Genomic DNA, 25219 nt, shown 5'->3' on the forward strand with positions numbered 1-25219 from the left:
AATGAAGTCTATTATGCTCACCAAGGCTGCATTTATTTAATAAAAAAAAAAACAGTAATATCGTGAAATATTATTACAAATTTAAAAATAACTCTTTTCTATTTAAATATATTTTAAAATATAATTTATTCCTGTGATGCAAAAGCTGAATTGTCAGCACCATGTCTTCAGTGTCACATAATCCTTTAGAAATTATTCTTAGAATTATTTTTGTTGAAAATAGTTAGGAATGGAGGAAAGGGGGGAGAATGCATTGCATTGTCTCAAACTGTGATTCATTTTTTTCCATCATATTCTTTATGTCAAGTTAACTTCTGTCTGTTTTCATATTATTATGCCAGGATGGCTGGAGAGAGCTAATGAATGGAACTGGCATCTTCTTCAACCTTGCCAACAGTGAGGGAAAAAACACTTAGCCACAGCACATAATCAATATAGCTCTCAAGGGAACAAGTGGTAGATGATGCCAGTATCTGGTGATAAAAATGGTTGTCTAATCCGCTCCAAAACATGACATGAAACACATGGCACCATTATTCCATGGAACCAAGTTAAAAAAGGACAAGAAATTCTCTCAATAGGTAGCCTGACTTGTCGGAATATGAGTCTGAAACTGCTCCATAGGACTTTGATTATGAGGCGTGTCTTAACCGAACCAGGAAAAAAAAACTCTGCACTCAATTGGATAGTCGGTAAACCTACAACCAATCAGAGCAACGCAGTAAGTCGACTACTTTGCATACAGTTGTCAACTACAGAACTTAGTTATTTTAGAAGTTAAATCCCGTCAATTTTTTAAACTTTTATAAACCCAGCCAGTATAATCACAATGAACACATCCAAAATGAATTATTTAACATAACTGCAAAGCATCCAATTTGTAAACAAAAGTATTTACGCACTAAATCCAGCATAAACTCCGGCACAATTTGCATATTTTAAAAATCTCAAAACAGACGTCACATCCCAAACCGCACATCAATTGGCTGCCGACTGCATTTTTCGCATGATATTTGCATGAAGTCGAGAACTGCCCGACCTTTTGACGCTCTCAACGCTTTAAATGCACTACGCGAGCGTGAAGCTCGACTTCCATAGGAATGAATTGAAAACGTTCGCTCTGCTCCACTCGCTCCGTGCCAGTGGACACGCACTGTAAGGATGCTGGATTACTTCTGCCGATCGTAAAATCCAGTGCCATACCGAGAATTTATATTGGTTTTTATACTCTATGTCTATACTAAAGAAGAGTTAGTCATAAAACAGACAAAACAGACAAAACAGACACCCCTCATTTTGTTTATGCTTCTTTATTTATTTTATTAAATAAACATAACTATATATAAAATTACATCTAAACGTATTAAAGTTTCGTTTCAAAGACGGGAGGACAGTAAATTTGGAAGACTCTGCCATAATCCCGTTTTCCTCCGCTTTAAATCTCCCCAACCGGAAACTGGAGAGCAGCCTTGCGTCAAATGCGGAACTTATATGTGCATGTAGCCTATTCAATTTATCAAGAGATATTTATAAATGCTGTTCTTTTGAACTTTGTATTCATCAAAGATGAAAAATGTAGCACAGTTTCCACAAAAATATTAAAGGTGTGTTCGCGGCATGTCGTAGGCTAATTACAGCAATTACGTGATTTTAACTTTTAAAAAGCGTTCACGTCCTCGTAGAGCTCTTAATTACAGCTTGTAGAATGGGAATTGTTTGAGAGCTCCTACTTGTACATTGTGACTGCTCTATCACCTGACCGCTGCAGATTTATTCTGGTGCTATAGAAACGCACAATCCCAGTCCGAGGACCTGAACAGCTCCGAATATAACATCAGGTGTGTCACGTCGAGACTATGGTAATTACAGCATGGTGTGAAGAAGCAGCAATAATAGTAGAATAATAAGAAATAAGCTATAAAACAGAAAAAAAAGTTAACCTGGTTTGGTTAAAGATTATAAAGAATATGAAAAACTTCCATCATTTTGGAAATTGAGACAATGCAATCTACTCTCATCGTTCTCCTCAAAAGAAAAATACAAATGGCAAGAACTCCATTAGCTCTCTAATTAATCTCATTGCTGTCGACCAAGATATTAAAGAGATTTTATTTGTGATTTAACAGAATCCAAATGATCTAATCTAGATCCAGATTGAGACCAATCTAGAACCACTAAACAACAAATAACATTTTTTTTTTAAATACAAAAGCCTTGAATTTCACATACCATTGTGAGAAGATATTTTTGTCACAGTTCCATTCAGAAACTACATTTCTGCCTAGTTGTGAGTCTCGCTGTAGCCTAACCCTTGGTGAGTTAATGACAGGCCACGTATTGACTCGGAAGTACAGGGATTAATTGCAGCTGCATAATAACGAATAAGAGCTTCTAACGGCGAGGGAAAAGCATACACCTGCCTGTGCCAAGTTTCAGCAAAAGCCATTCATTACTCTCTGATAAGAGGAAGACGGATGTTTGAGAAATAAAAAGGCATTTGTACAAAAACAAAAAGCAGGAAAGGTTCTCTGTGGCAAACTCTCAGTTAATCATGGATGTAATTGGCCCATTTCCTACAATGATCAGGGAAACTGTCCTAAATGATTGCAGTAAATGAACCCCTGAACTAAACACATTTGAACAATGCCATTGATATTGTTTTCAAACGGATGAGTCAATATACACACACACACACACATTAATTGAAGTTTCAGACATCCTGGGAGCACTTTTTAAATAGGCTATTTATTTATAAAATGTGCTTTAGAACTACTGTGGTCTTTGATTTGAAAGAGACCGGCGCAAGTCATCACACTTTTTATTCCCAATCAATGTCTCTCACATAAGTTAATATCTCAGCTTCAACTAAAATAATGTTCATTTAATACTTGTTGACATTTTGTGTAAATATATATAATAATGTGTAAATAATGGCAGACTATATGGGTAAATTGTCACAACCTGCCATTAAACAGACTATTATAGACTACTTTATTATTGTTTTAATTTTAAAGCTTAAAATGAAAGTGAAAAAAATAAGAAGAAGAGAAAACGTAAAACAAGGTAACATCCAAAAATATGGCTAACAGATTTTGCAGGTACAGTATATGTAAACATTTAAAACACATTTGACAACTTGCCATGACCTGACATTTGTCCTGGTGTCTCTCATAACATTGTGCTCCTAAATTATACCATATTCACAGAGTACTCCAAACTGCCTCAAGAAGTGCAATAGTTTTACCATGGTATATGTAAAAAAAAAAATGGTATTATCATGATTGATACATCCCCCAACACTGTATAAAATAATCATGATTTTAATGGTAAAAGACTGTAAAAATGCTACAGTGCAAAAATGTTAAAGGTTCTATATGTAACTATTTGTATAAAATGAATCCTTTTTTTATTGCCTGTGTTTGAAGGGGTTGTAATCACACATTGCAACAATCCACTTTTCCACTATTTCTCTATTTTCCATGAGATTCCGCCAGAAACAAAACAACCAAACAGTAAATCTCAAGAAATCTGAGCACAGCAGAGCGTCTCCAGTAATAATAATTGATGGCATTCCACTCAAATAACAAGCTGCACCTGGACCACCAGGAGGAACGCAGTCGGTTTCGGTTATTCATTTTATCAGTACTACACTGTAAAAAATTTGGAGTAGGATTTACTTGAAAAAACCTTGCTAAACGATATCAATCAGAAAATGCTAGTAAATTTACAAAGATTTGCCAAGTAAAAACCTAAACATATTTATCAGTAGCTTTAATTGGAAATCTTTAAGTTAAATTTACTTGGAATTAAGTAAACTTTACAGAAAATAAGTAATTTTAACTCGGCTTGTAAAAGGTTGATTAATACCGATTTCCTTTGCCTTTGTATTACACTTCACTAATACAATTATCTTGAATTGTATTAGTCATTTATAGTATGTTTTTTACTTAGATCATCTAAGTACTTTATATATACATCATGTCAGACTTTAAGCCTTATGTGAATGCAAACACCTCAATACTTGGTAGACAATACACAATGGTGGTAACATTTGATGGATCGTTTTTGTGTTTGAATGTGTCGTTTTAAGCAAAAAATTTACTCGAAATGTCACAAAATGGCAATTTACTAATACTGAAAACAAAAATCAATGATAAAACAGTGTAAATACAGAAAAAAAAAAAATTAAAAAAATTTTTAAAAAAAATTAAAAAAAAAATTAACCTCATTAATTATTCAAGGTCCAGTGCATGATGGGAACCCCAGTATCAGAAAAGTTGAGTAATTTTTACTTAATTTTATTGAGTTGATATTACACTTTCATTTATACTCGCTTGAAATAAGTAGTGATGGAATTTACTTAGTTTTTTAAATTCTTGCCTGAACTAACTTTTTCAAGTAAATGACATTGGGTTTTTTCACTAGTATTTACTTAACCAAAAAATCATTTGTTACAGTGTATTTAACTTTCCTTCCTACTGTCTACGTTCACCCGGCACCTTTAAAAGTACTTTTATTTTAGTGAGTCATCCGCCATTAGGAAATGTAACTTTTTCTTTATTACATCTCTTTACAAAAACAGCCAATTATATCAGCAAAAGAGGAATGCAGGTGAACATCAGATTAATCTATCACAAGAAAGAATTCCTCGAGTGAGAAAATAATGAGAAATGGTGGACAAAGTAAAACGGACAAAAGAGAAACATTTTAGAGCCTTGAACACTGCGGACCGGATGTGTTAGCGAGGATGAGAGAGCGGAAGCATGCCCTCGTGCTTTTCAGAGGAATTTGAACTCGAATCCCTCAGCGCTGGATAATTCAAGGTGAGGGTGAAAGAGCGTGTAACCTTTGCAAACACCTGCTACCCTGAACAAATCCCTTTTAAGCAGCAAAATCCTTTTTTGTCCTTCCCCTTTTCATCACCTGCGACACTTAGCAAGCCTGTCTGGTATTATCAGTGCGTGAGTCAACAGAGACAGCCTGAAATACAGGAAATGAAATTGATTTCTCTTTATTGCTGTACCACAGGAGGTGAAGAGAACATCAGCAGTGGACCATTTCTATCTCATTAATGAGAACTTCTGAACATCCACAGCTCTTAGAATCAATTCCATCTCATGCAAAAGAACACAAATACAGCTAAAAGCCAAGCTAAAATTCTACAAAGACCACAATCACACATTTGGTATTTAATTAATCTTCACTATGCAGAGAGAATACAAAAAAACATTGATTTCAGGATATCAAAAAAGTACTTTTTGACCATATTTAACTGGGGTGCGTTTCCTGAAAGCAATGTTAGCCAACTATGACCTATTGTACTACTTCCAGTGTGCTTTCGATGGACACTTTCCTATCCCATGAGGCCATTGGAGAGTATTTGTGAATGGAGGAGAGGCAAAGCTAAACGCTTTTTTAACTGTCTGTTTCAAACCAAATACGTACTATGAGATTTCAGACGCAGCACTTTTTCTTTACGTGCACATCAAGGTAAAAACATTGTATTTTTGTTATTTTACAGAAAATATGTAAACGCAAAAAAGTCTGGTATCTTCTCTCACATGCTTGTCAGCAAAAAGCCTAAGCTCTTTTCCAAGTTCAGTGTTTTACAGTTTTTTTCGATTGCTGAACAACAGTGAGCATGACTGGAGCTAAATGTGCAAAACTCTATCTCTGCATTACCAACAGTCACCTGAGCACAACTCTTAACACACGGCTCAAAACAGGCTCGGTGTGCACAACACTATACACAACCCTCACTGAGATAACACACACTGTCACTCAGAACACACTGAGAGGAAAAACAGTAGCATCAAACACTAATGCAGAAAATCCAAACTTTTCATCTTTACAGTTTCACGAATTTCAGACTTCATACAAAGTAATATTTTCTTCAAAGAAAACAGTGACATTCTTTCATTTGAGATTTTTACATTTTTAGAACAAAACAATTGAAAATTAGCAGCTTCAATAGTCTGTAGTAATTTACAGAATTACAGTAATGAGAAAAAAAGGTAGAATCTAAAAGTACATACTGTAATACTGTAACCCTGCCTCTCTCAAGCATTAGGCCATAAGTTTTTAGCCTTTCAGCTGAAATCGTTTGAAAATCAGCAGTGTGTGAAAAGCACAAGGCTGAAATTTATTCTGTTTTGAATGAGTGGTTCACATTTTTGACAGCAGTGTGTTAGCATTTGAACAAAGTGCTGTAAATCCAAAGTGTTGTGCAGGTTGTGTTTAAAGTCATGGGATAAGTGTGTAGAGTTTTGAAAACTGTGTCCAAGCAATGAAAAACGATCTAGAGTTTGGTCCACATGAACTGCTGCTGTGCAGACTGGAGTTAGAGTTTTGCACATGTAGCTCCAGTTGTGCTCCACTGTGGTTTAGCAATCGAAAAAAAACTGTAAACCACAATTAAGGAGTTTTTCTCACACAACCACTGAGTGAGGAAAAATGGTCAGTGTTAATGGTCTCAAGCACAATTCTGTCAGCTAAATATAAGTCTGACAAAATGTGTCAGCTGAGGTACTGTAGCACGGTGACGTTGTTTCCTCCGTATTGTTCAACTGTGTTCAATGGCGTCATTTCACCGTGCTATGAGTGGGCAATTCAAGATTACCATAAAAAGACAATTTATGACAGCCGATCTAGCAAGCATGTTTTATAGACAATACTGCATTATATCACGTTACACTATGTATACACAATACCGTTATTTTCACACAGCAAGGTGGTAAACACGTTAAATTTATACAAGCCTGAGGTGGTAAGAGGGAATTATCATGATTCACCAGGAAACAAATTGTGAGGTTAAGTGTTGGTGCAATTTCCACAAATGGCAGATGCTGAAAATATACACTAAAACAACTGGAGGCAATAGGCTATGCTTTGGATGATGACACAAGCTTTGGTTGCATTGTGTCAGCTATGAAGCGGCTGTGAAAAGAGGAGGTGTTCATTCAAATTCTTATCTGAATCATTGGACTGTGGATTGTTTTTGTCCTTTTTTGTCTGGTACTTTACAATGTATGAAGGATTAATCATAGCTTTATCAGCCATGATTGACATCACCGACATCATCATCCTCATTATTATTATGTCATCCCAGAGAAAAGTGAGAAAGAGACCATCAATGTCAAAAGACACTTTAGAATAGAATAATATATAAGCTCTGCTCCAAACCCTAGTTAGCTGCATCTACTATCTACATATTCAAATGGCTCAATGTGGAAATGGGTTTCCTAACAATTAAAACCTGACTGACTGAATAAAGTAAATTAACTAATTAACTAAATCTCTTAAAGTTGGGTCCTAGCTAGCAATAGAGCACTTTAGTGTATTTTCTCTAACATTACAGGCACCCCATAACGCTACTTGCTCCACAGAACAGTTTCAAAAGACTTTAAATCTGTAATTGTATCCCATCACACAGTCTCGTTTAATCCAGTCCAGTAAATACAGTAAATCCAGTCTTGTTTACAAAACAATCCTCAGTGAAATGAAGCGAACAGACGGACAATGTTTTACCTTCATCAGCAGCCCATTCTCACCCCCAAGGCGTCACCTAACTGACTTGCCTTGGGAAGCATTTGGACATGCTTCAATATCTGACGCTTTAGGCGCCCTTTAGCGTCAGTCAGATGACGCCCTAGGATTGCGTGTACCCTACCCCCACCCCACACCGCGTCCTCTAACTGACGCTTTCCTTTAGCGTCAGTTAGATGACGCCGTAGGATTGAATCATGTAAGTGACGCTAAAGGGCGCCTAAAACGTCAAATATTGAAGCATGGTCAAAGGTGACGCCTTGGGGTGAGAATGCGTTCTGGAACGTCATTAAAAATTAAGTTTAACCATGCAGTCTTACTGGAATCCAGAGGAAGCTTATGCAGTGACTGTCTACTTCCACACCCAGGCACTGCACAATTTTTTGTATTGCTTGGTAGATCGATCCGGTTTGTCATCATGAGGTAGGCCTATGTTATTTAGCTATGCGTGTAATGCGTGAATCGGTGGGCGGGGCTAAACCGGCCATGTTGAAGTAGGCACTGATCTTCTTCTGCGGGGGTGGTGTTTTATCCTCTTTGACGTCATAGTTCCCCACTTTGAAAAACGAGTCGTTTGCTGAGCCTGGTGTCAATAAAAGCTTATATTGGACTAACAAGGACGTTTTCAGTTCTGAAACTTACAGGATATTCTTATAATATGATGACGTCTTAGATGTCAAAAGCTCAAGGAAAATTTGATTTCTCAGTTCATCACTCCTTTAACACTACATATACTGTGGCTTTGAATTAACTACATACAAGGTTTTTATTTTTACTGTCAACCTAAAATCTACCAAAAATCAATCAAAAGACTTTTTCAACACACTATGCTTTCAGACACACTTATTATAATCTCACATATACTATTTTGGATGTGTAATATGCACATTGGGACACCCTGAAGAAGACAACTGGCTAATCCAGGGGTGTTTAATTAGGGTTTAGGAAAAACTCTGTTTGACCTAACATAGTACATTTACATTTATTCATTTAGCTGATGATTTTATTTATTTGACATTTTTATTAAAGAGGAATAGCCCCTTGAGATGAGCCATCTCGTTTTCGAGGGGGTCCTCGATTCTAGATTCAAATAAAAAACTGACCTTACAGCAGCTGGAATTTAACATAACAAATAGCAAAAGCCAAAAACAAAAACAAATACACACACACACACACACAAAAATGCTATATAGTAGTACTAATTAGCTAAATATATAAGCCAAAACCAAACAGACATTCATTCATACAAGACTCCCAAAAGGTGACACACTCCTCCCTAAACAGAGTAAACCATATAATTTGTACCAAGACAACCTTTATCCAAAGCGACTTACAATTGCTATATGTGTCAGAGGTCGCACGCCTCTGGAGCAACTAGGGGTTAAGTGTCTTGCTCAGGGACACATTGGTGTCTCACCGTGGCTTCGAACCCGGGTCTCTCACACCAAAGGCATGTGTCTGATCCACTGCGCCATACCACGGATCATGGTTTGGTAAATGGTTTTTGAAGAGAAGTGGTGTCACTCAACCGGTCTACAATTTGATTGGACCGACTGCCTTTGAAGTCAACAATAGATATGGAAATATAACCATTTCTGAGTTGTGACACATGCACCAATGCCTCAGAATAACATAATTTTGCTTTGCTAAATCCCTAGATTACAAATGTGATGGTGATGATTTCTCAGTAGGAATTGTAATGAATCCCAAATCCGAGCACATGCAAGCTTAACTCTTCTGCAGTTCTGTTCTTGTGTAAACCTATATTTCATAAGAGGAAGAGAGAGAGACTAAACACAGCCTTGTATGAAGAGGATTTTTTTGTCTCCTCTGCTACATTCACAATGAACATGACTCATTGCTGGCGGACTGAAACGGTATGAAGTGCTGTCTGTTTGACAAACAGACCAGTAGAAACGAGTCTAACCTAAAGTCTGGCCGGTGCTCATGTCAGCCGGGGCAACGACCCATCTGCGGGACCTCATCTCTACGCTCACCTGAGCCACGGCACCTGTCAGACCCTAAACAATGGAGCTTGGGGGAAAGAGATAGCAGTGAGCATGCGTCTAATTACTGTAGTGTGGTGACTGAAGCGTGTCTGTGCGTGTCTCGCTGAGCTGAAATAGATGATGAAGAGAACACGGCTCATCCCGTGCTGTTTAGAGGAGGCGGTTTATTTACCAGAGAAAGAATATATTCGTGCGCAGAGGAAAGTAAACAAGAAATCATAATGAACGGGAGATAAAACACACGGAAGGAAAGACACAGAGCTCAGGGTTAAAAAAGGGTTTAAAAGAAAATGCTGTCTTCCATAGGCACAGGGAAGGAAACATATGTTGGTTATAATTGGCACTTACAGGAATTTGCCGCAAGTTGCTGTAACTTCACAGTGTAGTCTGATTTGAGTGCCTTTTTTTAACGAACATCATCCTCCCATGTTTATTTATTGAAGTACTCTACTAAATTAAAATATGGTAATTAATTCATTTATTGATGTATGCTGAAATTAACTTCCATACAAACCATTGTTTGAAAAAAGCTAAGAATGTAAAAAAATGTAAATGTAAATTTCACATTTATTATTAATTTAGCAGACACTTTTATCCTAATTAAATTTTGAGGAATACAACAAGAGCAACATGACATCATGACTTTTGCGTAAACATACACGCCACTTTCGAGTCAGGTGGCGTGTTATCTCTACGCATTTTGAGCTATCCGCGTGTATCCGCGTGTATGCGTGTATGTCTACGCCATTAACGTCCGCGTCATTCCGCGTGTCTGTACACACGCAGTCAAATCTCCAGTCATAAATGCCATTAACCCCAGTGACGGTTAAGTTTAGGGATGGGGTTGAGGTAAGTCATATCTTTTTTTACCTAGGATAGTAAGGGAGCAGTCATAAATGCCATTAACCCCAGTGACGGTTAGGTTTAGGGACGGGGTTGAGGTAAGTCATATATTTATATAACGTTAAATCAACGGCGTTCATAAACACGCTGAAAGGCGATTATGCGTCTTGATAGCACGCCAAAAATAGAAATACGAATTGGCGTGTCATACACACGCTGCTTCATGAGATCAGTCTGACAAGAGATTCATCTTAAAGAGGCAACAAACACAAGAAGTGCCAGTAATACAAAGTCTCAGTCAGTACTCTCAGACAAAAAGGTACAAAAGCTGTCACTGGGGCTGTGCCTTTTCAAAAGGTACACTTTTGTACCCAAAGGTTGCATATTGGTACCTTAGTGGTACATATTAGCACCTAAAATGTACATATTAGTATCTAAATCACCTAAAATGGACATATTAGCTCATGAAATGGACATATTAGCACCTAAAATGTACATATTAGCACCTACAATGGACAAAAGTTTACCTTTTGAAAAGGTACAGCCCCAGTGACAGCTTTTGTACCTTTTTTCTGAGAGTGTACAGTAGTGATAAAAAAAATATAACCTATACTTCTTCAACAAAAGGGTAAAGGTAGAGCACACATGGTCTACAATGAGTGGTGGGACAGGGAATTGCATACAAATCTCCCGAAAACCTTCACATTTTTATTGCATTAAGCAAATTCATTTCAAGTTCACGACAAGACTAGAACAAATCTAAACTAAATCAGTTTAAAAGGCTTAAATTAATTGTGTGTAAAAAGCCCTGAATTTAATTAATTTCGTTGAACATTTTTATTTTTTGAGTGCATGCTCACAATTAGAAAACAGCACAATTCTTTGAATGCTTGCCGATATTGCACGGCACTGAGGAGCCACTGGAATGAAGGCCACTGTGTTGGACGATAAGAATAGCCACTGAAACCTTCACAGCGTGCTACAGCTGCCGTTTTACTGCAGTGGTGGAGACTGGGCAAGTGAAGAATCTCGTTATAAGGTTCAATGCCTGCGCATTTAGCACCCATTAAAATGAACAGACACATTCTTGATACAGGGATACATTTTCACTCCGCTGAAACCTCTGACCCTTGAGATTAATCTCAAAATAATCACATGATTGATATCAGCCCGATTTTGGCACGATCCGTTTGATTTGTAGCCGTCGGGATACAAGAATCGATCATTTCATCTTGTATAGTTTGTCATAGTGGACGACAACCAATGCCTTGTCTGCGATGCTTCACGATGTCACGACAGAAAGTGAAATCAACACCATTGCTGAGTATTTTCTCAAGACAGTCTCAAAAACGTTTGAAATCACTGGTGTTTCTGACGTTACAAACTGCCTTGTGACCAATCACGTCAACGTGCAGGCGGACAGATGAATATTGCGATGTTGTGATGAACTATTGGCCCCCCTATAATGATCTCAAGCACCCTAGCGGTGATCTGAATGATCATTATTTGACTGAGTACCAAGTACAATGACGTTCTAAACAAAATGTATCAAAACCCACAACTACTAAAATTCACTGCCAGAGACGGAAAAGTTTTAAAATGATGTAAAGGTTGACTTTAAATCTCTTTAAAACTGTCTAAATGTTCTTGGTAAAGCTATATCCTTTATCCTTTCCTGGAAAGCTACATGACATACAAATCCAGTGTTAGTCACAAATGTTTCAGTGCCCCTCAACACAGAACTTAAAAGCTTTCAGCCAGATGTAGCCTGACCTCCCGCAGTAATACACTTTACTTCTTTTAAGGTTACGAAGATGAAGATGGTATTTATGGAGTCCTGAGGGAGCCAAAAAAGCATACACACAAATATTAGGATGTTTTTGCCAAGCAGGCATACTTATAGTGTTCAGCAACTACAACTGAATAATGAAAAACTGAACCAGTACAATTTTGTATTTAAAGACTGCTTTTATTCTTTGCATGATTCTGTTTATGGGGTGCAATATAACATATATTCGTGGTTTTTCTTTTTTAAAAAGTCTTATTTTTCATAAACTTCACCTTTATTGTAAGCCGCCCTCTCCTCTGTCCCCTGAACGAGCGGTTCACTTCCTGACTCTATGAAACCACTCCCTCAGAAACAGGCAGTGGGCTCAGATTGGTTAGTTTGGGCTGGTGTGTGGTGATTGGCTAAACTCTCGCTCACGTTGTCCGGATACTTCACGCCCATTACCTTTACGGGCGAAACATGCCTGCGCACAGATGTAAATAATGGTGTGAACTGCAGTATCAGTTTGGGGCAGAATCGGACCGAGAAAGCGGCGATGAAAGAGTCAAGCAGAACCTCACCACACACAGCTCTTACTAAACGTTTCTGAATGATAATTTGCTACATTTTTTAACTTTATACATGTTTGTTTTACACAATAGCATCTGACTGGCAACAATAGCAACTGACTGGCTACTAATGTTCAACACAAACAGCGTTGACATTAGTTTACGGTCTTGATCAAATCGAAAATAACGTCATAAAGCATATATACATGAAAAATACATTTAAAACATTAGTAATATACAAAATTCACGTCCATAATGTTTGTACGCGTTTGTCGTAGACACAAAATAGCATAGTACCTGAGTGGCTATAAAGCCAGCGCTGGCATTTTACAAAAATAAAACACAAGGCTACGTCTGGAATTATACATGCAAATACATTTAAAATGATTAAGTCTTAGCCTACTTACAGGTTGTGGCCCAACAACTGCTGCCTCTGGTTTTAAAGTTGGAACTGCTTCATGTTTTAGTAACAGTTTCTTGTTGAATCCGGTGTTGAATTCGTGGAGATTCTGGAAGCTGTCTCTCGTAAAAATGCGCAGCACAGAGAGCTAAATTACGATCGTCATTTTCAGGAACATAATCAAACATAAATTGTATCCATTGTTGATGAAGTACAGCGTCCGTGGGAAGCTCGAACACAGAAGACCTGACAGCTGGTGAACACAACACACTCGACGAGCAGAAATACGCGCATTCCCTTTTTTGCATATTCTGGAGGGAGGGTTATGGGTTTGTGATGTCTAAAACCCAGCTGTAGTCCCAATCGAGTCGTTTTTGTAGGCAATATACTTCCTGATTTTTAAAAGACGATATCTTTCATTAGCTTCCATGGCTGCAATTCAGTCAACTGGTAACCCGGTGTGTCGAACAAAGTACTATTGGGTAATTTGCCAGTCAGCATGATCACACAGACCAAAACATAAACAGACAGATTCAATTTTTTCTCCTCTACATTTTCGAAGAAAGTCACAATAATTTAACAAATTGTGCTTAGATTTGTCAAGATACCAAAGTCTGCCATCAAGAGTGAGAAATTTCATTAACCTCAACATTTTTCATCAAATTCTTCCAGGACCAAATTATCTGACATTTGCTATCCATATTAATTGGACAGCTCTGTACTCCCAGTGTCAACCATGTCTCACTCGTGTCTATTTTGATTTCCCAAAAAGCTCTGAGACTAAATATATCCTGTCTTCCTGAGCTATGAAAGAGTAGCAACATCTTTGTTTCTCTGTATCAGCATAATAGCAAATATAGTAGCCCTGCTTGAGCACAGGGTGACACTTATCTAGTTTACACATCCGTGGATAACATTTTAATCACACTACATATAAAAGTCATATTGGTCACGTTTTCATACTTAAACTGGATTAAGACTATCCTAAATAGAGACGGGGGAAAAAACATAAATATAAGGAAATCGCCTGCTGCCCATCCCCTGCTGTTAGTCTACTACATCAACCACAGAAAATTACACTCATTTGCACTTTATGCTTTTTAATTATCACCACTGTTAATAGAATGTGCCCAGGTTGCCTTGAACAACAAGCATCAATTTTGCTGTGAACACAAAGCAAGACTAAACACATAATGGTCGACCCTTACTCCTCTTCAAAAAGCATGACGAAACTGCTGAGAGCGGTTGGGAAATATGGCGACTGCATTAAGTGCCCTTGGAAATAGTTTCTTAGGGAGAATGAAGTAATGGGTATTTGTTAGCATGGTCCCGGGTTCAAAGACAAGGGCCTGAAAACGGAGATTTGTTGTTATGCAGACATCAGATCCAATATTCATAAAGACTCAAGCTGCCGCTTGTAAGAGCTTAAAAAACCCACATGCTACAGCACTTAATATGAACAAGTCATGCAGGCAGATATGGCTTAAATGACACATCGTACTTTAAAGTAATAAGATTACTTAGTCATAACATTATGTATCATGCCATCCTTGATAGTTCCGAACTTCCGGTTCACAGTAAATGCTGCTTCTCTTCATTAACTCCATCTCTTTATGTGCTGTGAGTTTAATGTGCATTATTGGAATGCAATGTGCACTTGGCTAACTTTGTTTTTGTTTTTTTGCATAATTTCCAACATTTATGTGGGCAGAAGTTTGCAGAACTTCACCAGTGTTACTCTAAAATAAAAGTTCAAGGCTTTAAACATTTCAAAGTGAAGAATATAATATATAAATATTAAAGGGCTAGTTCACCCAAAAATGGTATGTCTTATAGCTTTATGTCCCTCTATTGACAGTCTAGCAACTCCCACGATCATACTAGTAATCCTTGTGACTTCAGTCGTTTAACCTCAATTTTATGAAGTGACGCGAGTGCTTTGATTGCTAAAAAACAACATGATTTACCACTTTTTTACAATATTAATCTCCAACGTGTCAATAAAATATATATTTTTTGTTGTTTCACAGAGCAATAGTAATTTACAAGAGTATTATTTTTGTCTTAATTTTTATAATAAGTTAAAAATAGATCAATTTTAATAATAAAGACCCTGAAAGAAGCCTTAGTTGACGTCAACAGCAGCAATATGCAACATTTTCATATGAGATGAAATGTGACATATCGCTGTTAATATCTTCATATATGACAAAATAATTGCTATATAATTTTTTGCAAAGTTGTGCAAACCTACCATATTAATTTTAAAATACTAAAAAAAAAAAAAAAACATTTATTTTAAATTTTACCTGCATGCCATTTGACCATTAACCAACATGAGAAAACTGTGAATATGCAAATGTGTTGTTACATTATTGAAGTATTAACTTAATAATATCAGGGACGGGTTCTTCAAGTAAATATTTTCCATCTAAGGAGTTGAGCTGTCAAAAAAGTGTGGAAACCCCTGGTATTTATATGCATCCACTAGATCCTCAAATCACATTAATGTTTTTTTCAGAGCTGTGTGCTTCTGTTGACTAGCACAGGTTAGTAGCTTCAAACAGGCTGTGTGACTATGAGGAATGATTACCTCAAAATGTACATCCATATGCAAGTTCGAGGAACTTTATTTAAATCAAATACACCTCTTTCGCTATTGTCAGGTGCCAGTGATTATCCCATAGGTTGCCGACTCCTGCAATAGATGGATGTCTTTGATCGTTGTAATACGTATGTAATATGTAATACGTAGTGGCGGATTACGTTAAAATTGTTCAAAATGCATCTCAAGACTCTTGCAGAGGCTTTTTGGACACAAGGACACATCCTATGTGAACAGCCCCTGATAAATAAAAAAACATGTTGTTGCTAATGCTATTGTATAACTCAAAAATATCGGTCTATCATGCACATAACAAGTCAATTAATCTTATTTAGGCTATCTCCGAGAGTCGCTGTCAAAGGACCGCCGCACGCTCAAGGTGGAAAGAGGTATCACATTCAGTGAATTGATAAGGGGCTCTATTACTGGGGTGTAATACAATTACAGCCAGTATGGGATAGTCATTTAGAAACACGGAAAAACAGACCTCAATTACAAGGCATGTTTGAATTCCGGAGAGCCCTGACAAGTCATCTAAATGGCCTGTGTCACCGTGACGGCTTCGCCCATTTGAAAATGAGACTCCATATGTCACGCTGAGTTCTTGTATGCTGATGCTGAAGACCTGAGGTGCATTCGAATTAAACAGCTCAAGACGTATGCAACTTCCTCAGTGGACAGAGCTGAGACTTTCATATCAGAACAGACGGAGAGAACGAGCACAAAACTCATCAGGAGATAATTATGCTGAAAAGATGCTTTAATCGATGACTTGCCACTGAATTACAGCCTCTCTCATGCATTGGTGCACCTTTAATGCTCTCTGCTAAGAACTATAGCTGTTTTTTTTTAAAGAGATAAAAGCCTCTTTTACCACTCAGTTACTCAGAAAATTCACCACCTTACAATAAAGCCTTGTTAATGTAAAAAGAGAGCAGCAACTGAATTATCTGCACCTAGACGGGCACCTAATTTTGTCCTCTAAGTCAAATATATTCTTGTTCTCTCATCTTTTGTCACATAAATATCTTCTCTAGAGCACCAACAGCAAAATACCTGAAAGACATCTCATTTTAATTGGTTTGTTTGCCTTATTTTTGTCTTAAACAACAGATGTCCCTGTGGGATAATAATTAATTAATTCTATCAACGTGTCTTAACAACATTTCTGAGGTCACACGAAAGTTGTTGTCAAGGTCATGCCCTCACAGTCACATGAAGAACAGACAAAAGTCAAATTCTGAGGGATTAATGCTCGATGCATGAAAGGTAAAAATCCTTAATTAAAACTTAAGTGGAACACAACAATGAACTTGTTTTTCAACCCTCGTCTCCATGACAACAAAGAAAGAATCCGCCACATACACGAATAAGAGAGCAATTCACATTGCTTCATACTCTGTGCACTTGGGAATCTGGATCAAAGCACAACTGTGGTGTATACAAATGTGCATAGAAAGTTGGATAAATGGCATTGGACTTCAACAAACATTCTGAAGCCCTTTGCACGTCTGGTGCAAGCCTCTTTAACTCTGCACTTCAGAACGACAAGTTCCAGGCACAATGAGATCTGGTGACTTCACAGGCAGCTTTCATGGAAATCAAAGAGGAAAAGAGACATACCCAGACATCGAATCACTCTGATGCTGAAACTGCATGGCACCCTGAGCTGTCTTTGTAGATAACGTTTTTAGTTAGTGTTAGGAGAGTCACGAATCTTTTGCTAATTAATCATCTGGTTGTGGTTTTTCAGTTTTATCACAATTCAACCTCATTTATGGTGCAGTTTAAAATTATATCACATTTTGCCAAAGAACATAAAAAAACACTGTTAAAGTAAACAAAGAAAATCAAAGGTGTAGACGCATTAGCTATTAGCAAAAAACTTTATTATATTATGAAAAAAATTCACAGCATTAAAGTAAAGTATATGGGCCTATTTTATTATAATATTATACACAATTCCAAACTGTAAGTGATGGGAATCAAATCATTAATCACAATTATTTGTATGACAATTAATCGTCAGGACAAAATCCATAATCGTGATAGGCCTATTGAATATTCAACTTGTCTTAGTAAAACTAAAATCTAACACAAATATCATAAAGAACTTTTATTTAAAAGTGTTTTATGATAGCCATCATTTAAATGTTTAGACTCAAAAACAAATTAAATTTAAAAAAAACGCCTTTTGTGCAATGTAAATGTTTGCAAACAAATCAGTTCATTCATCACATCATTTTTAAAGCACATGGTTTCTAGTTTACAGCATTGGGTGAAAAAGATTTTTTTTTTCTTAAGAAAAAATGTAAACTGAATTCAATTTGGAACTGAATTGAAATTGAAAGCTTATGAATTGGGATTGGAACAAATTAAATAGTGAAATTTGTGTAAATACACAGCGCTAGTGAAAATCACTATATCGTGAATTTTTGATGGTCTGTAGTGTAGACAACAAGTAAAAACCCACTGGTCTACAGTCATAATTATTATCCAAATTCAAAAGTGAATTGAATTGCTATTCTGATGCATTTCAATGAAGATTACACCATTTTTCCAGCAACAGTTTAAGTAATAAATAATGCAGTGATAAATGAATGGGGAAAGCCATTTGTCAGTACAATTAATGAGTGATGTGGCAGTTCTGTAGTTTTCCAAACAGCACTACATAATGCACATAGACATTGACAGCACCACCTGGGGTGCAGACTCTAAAAATGGGGATGTCTGTTAACTACTTTGCAACCGAGAACCTGTATCGACTAACACCTCGTTCCCTGACCACGAATCAATGTGCATTGAGAGGCCCTTTTATGCTATCTAGAAATAAGACTGATCCTTGGTCAGTGACAGGTGCGGCTCTTATTCTTTTAAAATCCGTTTATTTGGTTTGCAAATATTCACTTAGAATGTTTATTTTTGTATAAAGAATAGGTTCTTACTAATGCAACTACTTACAGTATCTTTATTCAATATTGTGTGTAACTAAAAGTGATTTTTTCAATGTGGAGCGATAAAGATAGATGGCCTCAATCACTGATTCTTGTCAATCCTTGATATGATTTGATGCATTACTGGTTCCTAAACGAAAGTTAGGGAGGAGTGAGGCACTCTGGGTAAATCAGAGTTTGAGTTGAAACTGCTTCATCGAGCCCCTCTCCAGTGGACAGTAAGCCAAATAAATTTAACCTAATATCTTAGAAATTTTATGGGCAAACAAACTTGTTAAATACAAAGCATTTCCCGGCAGAATGTTTATTTTTAGCGAAATTTAAAGCGCAAAACGCTGGCAACACTTTAGGCCTGCCGTCACATTCACAGGCCTGCCATTCATCAGGTAACGTTAGGGTAAAGTAGGCTGAGTAGCCTATGCTAACGTTACTGGGGGTTGGGGAGGGGTAGCGAACCAACAGTAAAGCAAAATGGTGACATATAACTATAGAAAAATAAATAACATTTAATTAATATATTGTATAATCAATATATAGCCTACGAATTTGTTTACTCAACTGCTCTATCAGACGCCATTTTTACTCATCCGTCGAACCGGAAATCGGCAACTATTATTATGCATTCTGTCAGGATGTTTCGTTAATATACATGATTTGATTTCTTCCTACCTTTTTAAACTGAATTTTTAATGTCCGGGTAACGTTATAGACAGCGTTGCCTGGCTTTATGCACAGCTTCACTACTTCCTGAATTTCAGCCAGCTCCTTGTTTCCTGTCTGCCATTATTGGACACATTGATTAATTCAGGTGTGCTTGACCTCAGTAGTCATGGCAACAATAATCAGACACACCTGAATTAATCAATTTTGCCCAATAATGGCAGACAGGAAACAAGGAGCTGGCTGAAGTTCAGGAAGTAGTGCAGCTGTGCATAAAGCCCATTACAGCATTCCTATTCTACCGCTCGTGAGTCGTGAAATATTAGGACGTGTGTGGTCTGATTAGAACGAATGACACGCCTGAGTCGGTTCTTTTTAGTGAATCAAAAACAAACAACGGTGAGAGGTTCTTTTTGGTGACTCAAATCGCGCGAATCCCATTCAAGGACGAATGAATGACCTTATGACTCGAGTCGGCTCTTTATGATCAATTTACTGAACCACTTTCGTTTTGTCCGATTCGAATCGAGTTATTATTAACAGCGGTAGGCATTTAAATTGACATTTAAATCAGTGTAGTGTTTAATGACTGGCTGGGTGTTGGCTAGTTAAAGATAGATAGCCTACCTACACTATCTTTTCTAACAAATAGGCTATGATACATTTTTGTTTGTGTAATGTTGTTATTCAGGCTAAATAGCTATAGGGCCAAAATGCCGCCTTTAAAAAGTCAGTGAAAAGTTATTTAAAAAGACATACTTTCTGTATTTAGGCTAGCCTACTAAATAAATCAATATATTATATTTTCTGTTTAAATCTGTAACACATAAATGATCAGTTCAATTCATCAAAGGCTTCAAGAGCAGTAATGCAATAATATTTTCCTTCCTTTTAAAGTAAACTATACAGCAAAAAGAAACGTTAAAGGGGAATTGGAATCGGAACTACGCAGGTTCATTAGGCTAATAGCCAATAGACTACTTAGACTACGACTGACGTCTCTGCAAATAGGCTACATATCCTTTTTCTTGACATCTGATTTGATTAATGATTCAACCAAGGCAAATAGATCCACTAAAATGAACAACAATGACAAACAAACAAATAAATGAATAAAAAACAATTTTATCAAAACACTTCAAGAAGTTTACAATCTAATGTAGAAATTAGCCTACACGTCCAGCAAAACATCTGTAAGAACTGCAATTATAAATCTCGAGTGGGTGGCAATGTTGAACACATCAAGCTAATACCTAGGCTATATAATAATAATGAGCGATAATAAAAACATAAGCTTACCAGCATCAGATAAACGGAGCGCAGCTACAAGTGCTCTGAGTCTGAGCTCCATCACCGCAATAGCGCAACGCAGAGTTTCCTTCAGTGGTCCTCACGTTCACCTGCGACTCAGCGGCGTTTTTCCATTTATGCCGTGCCCGTATGCTGAAAATATGTTTCTGTTGAGCGAGTAAAGCCTACTACATCTGTCTTTCTCTCGCGCGCATTCTCTGACACAGCGCTAAAATGGTTAATGTGCTGGAGAGATTGCGGGTGCTGAACACAAATACCCAGTTTCAAACAGAGTAGGCTACGACAGGTTAGATCACCAGAGGGGGGCGAGAGTAACTGTCTCGGTAATTAGGATACATAAATTATTAAATATTTCACATTATAGTTTTAACACAATGATAAAATCGTCACCAGCTCGGTTTATGTGCTTTCATTAAGAGGACTGTCTAATCTGGAAATATGAGTTTTTTGGGTAAGTGACGCGTGAAATTCCATGCATGCATTATTACACTTAGTGTATGGCTTTTTTTAAAATATTTTTATTACAGAAAGAAATTTCAAACCAATTGTTATGTAGACTGTCAATCTGTGTATGGTTGAGGTATTGCTCAGGTTCTTCAATATGGAAATTCAGTTGATGAGCTTGAATGAGCAATTCCTATGCATGTGTACAATGCTTTGTTCTATACAAATGGCAAATAAAACTTTGATTTAATAATATAAGCATATTTCCATTTCGTTCTTGATTTTGTCCATATTTCCAATGTATAGGCTATAGCTATTTTCTAAATTTCTGTTTTTTTATGTAAAGTCAACATGTCAAAAGAGTGCAAAAGATGCATGCTATATGTATCTGTAATTGAATAGTTTTTATTTATTGTGTTTTTGTTGCTCAACACTTTTGCTTGGTATTTACCTTTCATTTATGCCATTTAAGTGTTTATAAGGGCTTGCCTGACCCACGTTGGGTGAAATATATGCTAAAAATTGCCCAGAAGTTTTGCTTCTTCCTTAGTTTTTAATTCTTTCTTGCATTATTTGAAGCAGAAGCTGAACATATAAAATGTTTCTGTCTGGACCTCATTGTTTTATGGATGAGTGGTGTTATTTGAATGGGTTTTATTGGAGAAAGAAATGAAAAAACAATTGTTGTGGTTAGGCTTCCTGTCTATCTATTTCAAGGATCCATCTCACCCTGCTCTGGGCAATCCTGAAGCTAAAGAAATAAAGATGCTCATTCTTTCGAAAATGCTCTTTACTCAGGCAAAATCACAACTGTGCTCCCCTGACATGACAAACACTGACAAGTGGAGTGATAGTAAGCCGTTGTAACTAGTGTATGCTATACATCCCATAATACACTATCAATAATAATAATAATAGGCATAATAATAACAACAATAATAAAAAATATTTATTAATTAATATTATTATTATTATAATTTTGCAACATTCAATCATTTAATTTACTGTTAACTCATAGGCCTAATAACATCAAAAATACAATTAACCTTATTATTAATATATTTATGAACTTTTTAATATTTTTATAATAACATCAACAAATGTTACAAATTTATAAATATTTTCTATTATTATTTATTAATATAGCCTAATATAAGTATTTGTATTAATTTTTATTATTTTTTTACAAATAATAATAATACACGTATTTATTTACTTTTTATTATTTCTTATAATAACTTATAATTATTATTATTATAATCATTTATTACTATTATTATTAGTATAAAAATGATTTCTTTAATATTTATGTGACTGACGTATCTTTGAAACAGAAAGGTTAAGTAAACAATTGCAATAATAATATAGTGACAATGATAATAAAAAACACGTCAGAGCCAGTGTTGACCTTGTTGAACTCATAACTGGTGAAATATGTAATCTCACGGATCAAAGTAAAAATATTTTTGTTGTAATTCCATTAGTTAAACACTAGATGTCAAACACGGCCAAGAAATAAACACACGTTCTTTACGGAAGTATCGCGAGTTTCTCTCAGACGGGAACTTCCTGAAACAGTTGTTTGGGTAATGGCGGACCGTCAAATCTAGCCAACGGCCGTCCTAACTTATCATTAAAGCCGGGAAACATACACCGAAAGGCGGGTAGCAGGTACAATAAACTTTTAGGTAAGTATTAACCAATCACATTCTGACTTTAGTGCTCAACGAAAGACAACCTGATCCCAGAAACCCAAAAAAGTTTGTTAGCGAGCTTTAATGGTTTAACAGTTAGCCGGTTAGCAGCAGCTGTTAGCGATAACTTTCGTCAGAGAATTTAAAATCATCGGCCAACAATTTCGTTGTAATATTGTGAAACTCTCTGAGGTGCGTAATTATTGTTTCAAGTAGACGTCGAGTCGGTTGTTTGGTTGATTTAGTTCGCAGTAACGTTAGGTAGTTCGCGTTAAGTTGTGTTTGTGTGATTGACACTTATAACTTACGTCAACTGTATTTCTTTATAGAACGTTACTTATTTGATATGAATGTTTTCTTGTCTCATATTTTTGTTTGTTTGTAATGTAGTTCTGATTCTGAATGAGTATAAAGGTCTATAATGTGTGTTGCTCTTCAACTGTAATTTATGTTGATATTTTTTTATATTCTTTTTGTCCACTTAAGCTATGTTTAATGTGTTGTTTTGGCTAAGCTCTTGCAATGTAGTAGAGTATATGTATTAATGCGATCGGACACTTTGTGAGTCCCTTAGGAGCGTTCGCTTGATATTTTATCCTGATTTTGAATGCGATGTCAGCTGATCTCTCAGCTGATGCTGCTGATCTGTCATGTTGTTTCCCTTTCCCTTTAATTCAGAGTAAAGCCCATGAATAGTTATTGAGAGGCCAATCAATTTCTGTAATTAGCTGTGTTGATTCCAGCATCTATCTAACGCTGTGAACATAAGTGATGTGAGTTAGATTTGTATGATTATTTATGAACTGGTATTACTTTGAGCTTTCATTGTCAAATCACCTTTTTTGTATTCGGTCTGGGTGCAGGTAGAGGTGACAGAATCGCCAGCTGTCCGATGTGTCCAGCTGTCCAGAAGACAAGGTGGACTTATGTCTCTCTGAATAAAGTTGCTGGAAAGTGAGTGCTGGTCCATTATGTGTTATGCATGAAATGCATCCTTCTCTTTAGTCTTGTTAATTATTATTATTCATAATTTGTCTACATGTGAGCACGCAGTTTTTAAATGAAACCATAATCTCACAACTGTCAAGTGGTGTGCATACAAGGTAGATGAAGTTTCAATTCCCAAAATGTGATATGAAATTGAATCAGAAAGAGAACATTCTTTGTCTGGTCTTTGTTTTTATTACATTTTTAGAAAGTGATATTGAAAAGTAACTTAGTAGAGAGGATATGGATAATGGTGGGTCTTTTATGGGTAAATCAAAGGATATTTTGTGCTTTTCTTGGCAGTTACTTTGCCTATTTTTTACTTTGAGGCAAGTAAAGCTATGATTCTTTCGCAGTTGTCGTTTCTGTCAGTATCCCCAGTCCAAAGCATGATGTTTTAACATGGATAGAACCAAGTCCCTTTTTTTTTTCTCTGGATGGTCTGTTTCATTGTTCATAACAATGCGAAAGAAGAATTATTGCTGCCTCTGTTTCATTGTGACTTTAACAAACAGGCAAATAAAGAGCATGAAATGTCTATAAGCTTTAAAACTGGTTTAAATAAAGGGTAGTAGTGACAGATCTTTTCTTCCGTATTTTATATTGTACACACCAGTGTTGCATAATTAAAAAACTATAAAGACAGGGACTTAGTATATGTGTTGATTGGATGTTGAGATATGCATTATAAAGTGGAGCAGTATGATGAACACAAACTTACAGCGGTGAGGTTTAAGTGGACATGACTAAATTATTGGAAAAGTCCTGCACACTTCACCGAAAAGAGAAGTGTGTTTTTCACTAGAAAAGTCCTATTTATTTTATTTAATGCATTTTGAATTTCATGCTGAATTTAAAGTTTTGTTGTTTTCCTCATTCCAGACACATTTGGTTTCTCTGGTATCTACATTACCTCATTCACTGCTGTTAGTGAAGTGGTAAAGCGTGTTTAAATGCCTTTTCACCAATGCTGTTTTCCAGCATAGGTTTGAAATTCACTCAATGAAATATACATGTTGGGCGCTGACTCTGAGATATGTCCTATGCATGCTTTATGAATATACTATATAATTCAAGGGTCTGAGTTGAGGGTGTGACTTCAGTGTCCCTTTGGTATACTTAGTGCGTTTGATGCAGTGCTTCAGACAGTCTGCACAAAACACTTTTTTTTTACGCTAGAATAGACCTTTGAATCTGTTTGCTCTGGGGTTGTTCGAGGACAGGGACACGATGTTATAAGGGTAGTGCTTGGAGGAAGACCGGGTGATTCAGATGACTTGAAAACCATCATATGTGTGGCCTTTAGGCAATCTAACAAATTACACCATTACTTTAACCCTCGCTTTGATTAAAAAAACTGAGGCGAGACATTAAAACCTAATAGTGATATGCTTTGATCAATCTATCTTAGTAACAATCAGTTAAACTTA

General features: G+C 36.5%; 2 protein-coding genes across 23 annotated transcripts in view; one reads left to right on the forward strand and one right to left on the reverse strand.

Moving 5' to 3' along the window:
• The window catches only part of cacna1ea (calcium voltage-gated channel subunit alpha1 Ea), a 126961-nt gene extending 106037 nt beyond the window's left edge, over positions 1-20924 (reverse strand). For 10 of the 15 annotated variants that reach the window (XM_039663000.2, XM_039663333.2, XM_089119785.1 and 7 more), the window contains exon 1: positions 20653-20923. The gene's annotated coding sequence lies outside the window, so the exon portion shown is untranslated. Of the gene's footprint in view, positions 1-20652 lie in introns of all 15 variants that reach the window. The other 5 variants (XM_089119789.1, XM_089119784.1, XM_089119786.1 and 2 more) reach the window with 1 other exon arrangement.
• Positions 20925-22667: 1743 nt separating this feature from the next.
• The window catches only part of cep350 (centrosomal protein 350), a 34134-nt gene continuing 31582 nt past the window's right edge, over positions 22668-25219 (forward strand). For 7 of the 8 annotated variants that reach the window (XM_039663498.2, XM_039663877.2, XM_039663721.2 and 4 more), the window contains exons 1-2: positions 22668-22796; positions 23666-23756. The gene's annotated coding sequence lies outside the window, so the exon portion shown is untranslated. The remainder of the gene's footprint in view (positions 22797-23665; positions 23757-25219) is intronic. The other variant, XM_089119790.1, reaches the window with a different exon arrangement.

Source organism: Pimephales promelas, chromosome 14, assembly GCF_988280905.1.
Source record: "Pimephales promelas chromosome 14, fPimPro1.hap1.1, whole genome shotgun sequence".
NCBI classification, from domain to species: Eukaryota; Metazoa; Chordata; class Actinopteri; order Cypriniformes; family Leuciscidae; genus Pimephales; species Pimephales promelas.